Source organism: Anas platyrhynchos, chromosome 5 (assembly GCF_047663525.1).
Source record: "Anas platyrhynchos isolate ZD024472 breed Pekin duck chromosome 5, IASCAAS_PekinDuck_T2T, whole genome shotgun sequence".
Lineage (NCBI taxonomy): Eukaryota > Metazoa > Chordata > Aves > Anseriformes > Anatidae > Anas > Anas platyrhynchos.
Window position 1 is genome coordinate 2,728,860 of NC_092591.1, and position 6,484 is coordinate 2,735,343.

Sequence of the window (6,484 nt, forward strand, 5' to 3'; positions counted from 1 at the left end):
CTGCTGATCCGGACAGAAACTTTCCGCCAAGCCCTCATCTCCTTCCTCCAGGACTCCCAGTCTCAACTGGGGTGTAAATTAATGCTCTCCAGCCATTATTCACTTTCATTTCAGTCTCCCATCTCTCTCATAGCTCCTGGAACAGGGTTCTGCAAGCACTGTCGGTATTGTCATGTTCTAGGAAGCAATATTTTAGCCTCTCTGCCAAACCTCAGTCTCCATTTTAAACCTAGACTACAGACTTGAATTGCTGTGCTTTAAAATCAAAAAAATACACATGCATCAAGGAAATACTATTTAAAATCAATCACTTTGCACTGCAGATTAGGGGAGAGCAGGACCAGCCTCTCCGTGCGTACCTAAGGAAAAGAAAATTTATCCTGAGTACTTCTGTAAGGAAGCTTTTTCCACTTGAAGAATAAGGAGCAGCTGGTTTTGCATCTGTTTGGAAACCACCGCCCAGGCTGGAGGTGAGCATGGCAAGCCCTGCCCGTGCCACCGCCCGACAATGTGCTGTTGGTGACATCTCAGTCCCAGCCTTGGAGACACTCCTGAGCTTTGCATTGCCACCAAACAGGAGCAGCATTGACTTCCCAACAGACTTTGTAAATGCTTTGACTTCCTTTTTAAAAGAGAAAACTGTTGTTGCTGGGAAAACACAGGGAATACAGAGGAACTCAATTAGGTCCATGTTTAAAACCAAGGGACACTTTTTCAAATACACCAGCGCCTCAAATGCTTCCCAGTAACAGCCCGTGGTTTGCAGAGGGAGCCTGTTAACAAATGGGGCTTTGACCACTGCTGTGTGGTGTGGAAACCTTCAGGTGTAGGGTGCCAAAAACACTTCGGGATCGCATGGCACAGGACGGTGCCCATCACCCCATCTCTTGAGACAGGGAGTCACCGTCATCCTGCAGCCCCCCAGAAGCAGCGGCAGCAAATCAATGCCAGGCTATGTGCCACTGGTCATCCACTTATTAATTCATAAAGCTTAATTAGGAGGAGAACACTGCTGTTTAAACGAAGCTACAACAACACGGTTAATGCGCGGAGAGGTTAGAAAGGATTGACCCAGAAATTAATTCCCAACAGAGCAGCCTCATTTTCACACCAACATTAAAAGGAGGGACGTGGTGGGGGAGGAAACCAGCACATCCTGGGAGCTCAGAGACATTTTTACACTGATGGCATAAAGAATTTCACCAAAACACCACCAAACAATCCATAATTCTCTGTCATGCACCTAGCATTTTCTGAATTCAGCTCGATTGAAGCCATGATTTGGGAGGGGGATTGCTGGCTGGAGCCGGAGCTGAGAAGTGAGGCAGTGCCACCGTGTCCTGGGGCACGCCAGGGACCTTCCTGATGCAGGGAGGCAGACCTGTGGCAAAGCTGCTGGAAAACACTTCTCACAGCTTCACCTGGGGAGTCTTCTGGTGAGCTTTTCACCGCTTGGCCTACAGCAGATGAAGCCAATTCACGGTTCCCAGTCTGGGTAATGAGAGGACACGTGTCCGACTTCTCTCCCTTCCCAGCCTCACACAGAGGAGCACTATTTGAGTTATGAGCACAGCCCTGCCACGAGGCACTGTGTGCTTTGTTTTCATCTAAACAGCTGTGCCAGCAGCTGGGATGGGAGAACTTTCCTGGAGGACACACAGGGTGACCCTAAACCCTCCTCCCTGTGTGCCTGCACACAGCCCAGCACGGGCTGCCCCTGCACCCATTGCTATCCTACTTCTTCCAGCCCCAAATCACGTTAAAAGAAGACGGGCAGAAATCAGAAAAGGAGAAAACGTTTGCAGAAATCCCAAGCCCAGCAGCATCTTCCTTCCCAGGAGTGGCACCACGCTGCAGATGTGCCCAGCTGATGTCCCAGCCTCCTCGACCCAAAACCCCACAGCAAAGGGGAAGGAACCTTGTTCCCGTGCTGCCTGCCATCACACGGCTCCAAACTGTTAAGGTTTATTAATATTGCTATTTACTCTGGATTTTTCCATCATCGGTTCATGCAAAAAGATTAATATTTACCTTGGTGTAAAACCCAGAAAGCTGTTGACACAGCTCTTAATGCACAGCAATAGTTCAGCTGGGAGCTCTGGTCTCGGGTGCTGTGCATATATGTCTGGGCTGTTCTCCATACAAGCAGTGACAGTCATTTGAGAGGAACAATAAAAAAAAAAGGAGAGGCAAATATTACCAGCCAATGCAGTCATCTGCCAGAGCTGCAAGTGCCACAGAGCAAATTGCTTGTTAGCAGCACACACAAAAGGGGGGGTTATCTGAGGCAATTAAACGACAGAAGCCGTGCAGCTTGGGGCCTCAAAATATATTTAATTAACTGTTTTTATAAGGATAAGGAAAAATCAGGTCAAGCAAACATAGGCATAATTCAGAACCATTGCCAGATTTCTGGAGTTTTCCTGCTTTCTGGCGGCTTAGACTTTCTGAACAGTTCTTGGGGTTTGGGGTCATGGGGAGAGAATGAGGGAGCTCAACTCCTTTTGTTGTCCTTAAACTAACATGTGGTTTTGAAAACACTGTTTGAAGCGGAAAAGTTGGAAAGCAGCAGGAATTTGTCCACTTGGTAAGTTTTCATGGACTCTCAGGACCTGGCAAGAGCTCCCCCAGGACCCTGCATGGGGCAGACATCTCGCAGACAGCTCCCTGGGGTCTTTCACTGGGGTATTTCATAAATATATGAAAATTATATGAATATAAACCAAGTTTAGTGTGCTTATCCAAACAAGGACAATTCAGTCTAACAAAAATACAGTGATTGGTCCAAACTTCCACCAAAAAAAAAGTCTTTTTTGCTGAACTATGGCCATCAAGGGGCTGCCTTATAAACGCTGAAGCCCAGTTATCTGTAGGTCCCCACAGCTATCTACCCTCACTGCCTCAGCCGAAAACAAAATCATATAGCAGAGTATAAAATGTGAATGTTATAAGGAGATTAAACATACCTATTAACCAGCCAAAAACCCCAGGAAATAAACGTCTGCCTGTCCCCTAGTCACAGTGAGCCTGACTGAATCGTATCCAAAGACTAAAACTGGCTGATGCACAAGGTCTCGAGGGACTGTGCCCCCTCCCACACCCCAAACTGAGTGAGTTCAGCTCTCGCCATTATCAGCACCTTTCTTTCTTATATACCCTAGAGAAAAAAAATCCTGTCGTCCCAACCAGACCCAAGCATCAGATCTGAATTCCCTTTGCATTTCCCTCCCTAAGTCAGCTCTGTGAACCTAGGAATTAAGAAACAGACTTTGGGAAAGAAATACAAAAGTTTCAAAAAAGCCATATAATTTCACTAAAAGGGGGTGGGAGGGATTCAATATTCTGACCCTAATCCTTGCCTCATACCTCTTCTCCTCAGGAGCAGAGTCACGGGGCTGATCCTAGCCTGCACAACCAAGCTGGACCCCTCAAGGTTCCCCCAGCCTCACTGGAGCCCTTCCAGCATTTACTGGTGTTTCAGAGCAGCTAGGGAAGTTTGCAAAAATTAATGTCACAGGAAGATAATACTTCACCTCATGTGAGTATCTTGGCTTCAAAGCCAAACCATATATAACACAGTCCCCATAAATGGATCCTCTGGTTTTAAATCCAGGTACTGTAAAACCAAGAGCTGCATGGGGATGAAGTTACTTTACAGCACTGGCTGAATAAAAGTTTCAGAAGGGGCTTGGCTATATCTAAAGTCTGCCTGACACTCTTTGTGGAAGAGAAATTATGGCAGCAGCCACAGAAGCTGCTCATGCTGCATTTCCATACTGAGTTAAATAGCAAATTAACATTTCCCCACTTTTCAGAAATTTAGCCTGCTGCTGTAGTCAGTCTTGCTTCAACTGTAAAGCAGACTCAGGCATTTACTTTCTTCCAGTGCAATATATATTTCAGTTTTCCTACTTGAATAGTTACGTATCTCAATAGTAAAACTCAGGGAATTTATGGTTTATTTTAAAAGCCCATGTAGAATAAGGCAACAGTCCAGGGCCACAAAGCTTTATTTAGCTAGCTATAGCTTTATTTCCTAGCTATTAAGAAGTCATTCATTACACTCAGCATTATTCTAACATATAGATTTTTCACTAACCTCTTCGCAAAGTCACTCTGGAGCCTGAATTTCAAGATGAATTCAAGCAATGAGAAAAAGATGCTTCTCCAGCAGTCACACAACATATCTCAGAAATGCCCTAGGATTGTATTGCATTTCTCAAGAACCCTGTTCCTCACCCAGCTATGAATGGTCATGACTTAGGAAGCCTAAAACCCCATTTTCCAGCTGGAGCAGCTTATAGGAGGAAAACAGTCTGGGGAGCACTGAGGATCTGAGGATGGTGGCTGTGTGCAGCAAGACCTGGATGCTCATGGGTTGGGTTTGCTCTTGGAAAAGCAATATAAAATAAAATGACCTGCACTCAGAGGTGGGCAGCCTTCAAAGATACCTGAGCAACTTCCTAAAGAGTGTAACTCCTCTTTGCTACAAGTTCAGCAGAGGTTACTGCCGACATGCAGAGAAGTGTGATTATTTCGCAATTGCAAGCATTTTTCACCCTCAGCACTATTTATCAGTGTCATCTTCTTAATCCTCGTGGCATAAATATTCCCAGTTTCTTCATGGGAAGCTGACACAGTGCAGTTGTGAACAGGCTCTGTGTGAAGCAGAGTCTGGAGGAGCACCAGCACCAACCCCTGGCTGCACGGATTCCCCGGGGGCTGACTTTTGCTTTGCTTGTGACTTAGGAAACAGTCACTTGAGAGCACAGAAAGGGAAGAAACTGGGAGTGGGGGGATCAACATTCTGTCTCAGGTTTTCATTTTCAGCCTGAATATTTTTATCAGCTTCACTAAAACCCTTTTGTCCAACTTTAACAGTATCAAAATGTGACATCTATCAGCTATCAAGCCTCATAAACCACTGTTAGAGCATACCCTATGGAAAATCCCAGCCTTTGCTAACTTACAAGCCCTCCCAACCTTTCATAAACCTTTTCTCAGGTACACAGGTAAGGCCACGTAGCCAAAAGAGACATCATCCTGCAAAGGACAGCATCTCCCCTCTTGCAGGACATTCAGCAGGGCTCCCGAATAAAAAGAGGAAAATCACATCAGAATAAGGCTACAGTGATTTTAACAGGGCTATAAAGGGACACTGTTCGGAGCCTTAATCACCGCACCATGAGTCAGAGCACTGTCTTTAATCTGAGTTTAAGTGTCTATAGCTTGATATATCTCTTAGCGAGCATGCCAAGTGAGTGACCACACAAAAGCAGCCCTGAGCTTATGGTTGTCTTACGGTGAGGTTCAGCAGGAGCAGAGAAGAAATTTAAATCTTATTATGCAAGATGAGTATTCATCATATTAAATTTAGTAGTAAAGAAAGAACTCAGTAATATTCTCACAAGCTGGCTTTCAGGTTGGCTAGTTAATGGATTATTAGATGTTTTTTTAAAGCTAGTGAAAGATCTGCCAAAAGCATGTGGATTGTTACATCTGCACAAGATGAATGTTTAGTGTCAGTTAAGCTTTCATATAGATTATGTAAGATGTAAACCCTTGGGTAACACACAATTAGACATGTTAGCACAAAAAAAAAAAAAAAAAAAAAAAAAAAAAAAAAATCTATTTCTCCCGATAATAGCTATAAATTCCCAATATTTAAAAGCACCATCACATGTGGGGCAATAACTGTCCTGTTTACACATTCCCAAATGAACATTTCCACGTTAAAGCTCCTGTGCTGGGCCCCAAAGGCTGCAGATGCATACCAACAGCACAGCACTACCAGCCCAGCTGAACTAATGCATTTGTCTCCCGAAATTTGGCATGAAAATGGATCATTGATGTAAGAGGGAGAGACAGGAAAATTACAGGTTTTCAATGACACTTTTCACAATGGCTTTCTAATCCACCATGCAGTCTTTTCAGCCCGAAAGCCGTAAAGTCCATTTAGCTGGAATGGGAGCATTAAATCCTTAATTTTACAGGGAAGCTGTGATCGGATCAAAATATCATGTTTGAACAGAACTTTTAAATTATGTACTTGAACTGGTCGATTTGTTTAATAAAGGTTGCTCAGCACCGAGAACACAGGTTTGGAGACGTGATGAAGGTGAATTTCTGCCAGCGGTGCAGAGGGGGCTGCTGCCGAGCATCCCACGAGCCACCGGCTGCAGGAAACTCACGCTTATTAAAATGGCTCAAGTGACACACTAATTACTTAGGCAAATTTGAAGAGCAAGCCAGCATGCTGAGGCTGGCGATAGTCCCCACACCTTGCCCACGTGGCAAGCACATGTCCCACAGCTGTGCGCCCCACAGTCACACACCGTGCAAGCCCACGTTCCCCAGATCCAGCAGGTTCCACAGCAAACATTCAACTATTGTGATCCCATTTCACCCCGGTTTTATTCCATATTTCTGCATCCCAAAATTGGGATGTCCAGACCCACACAGTTCAGGAGTTAGTTTTCATATT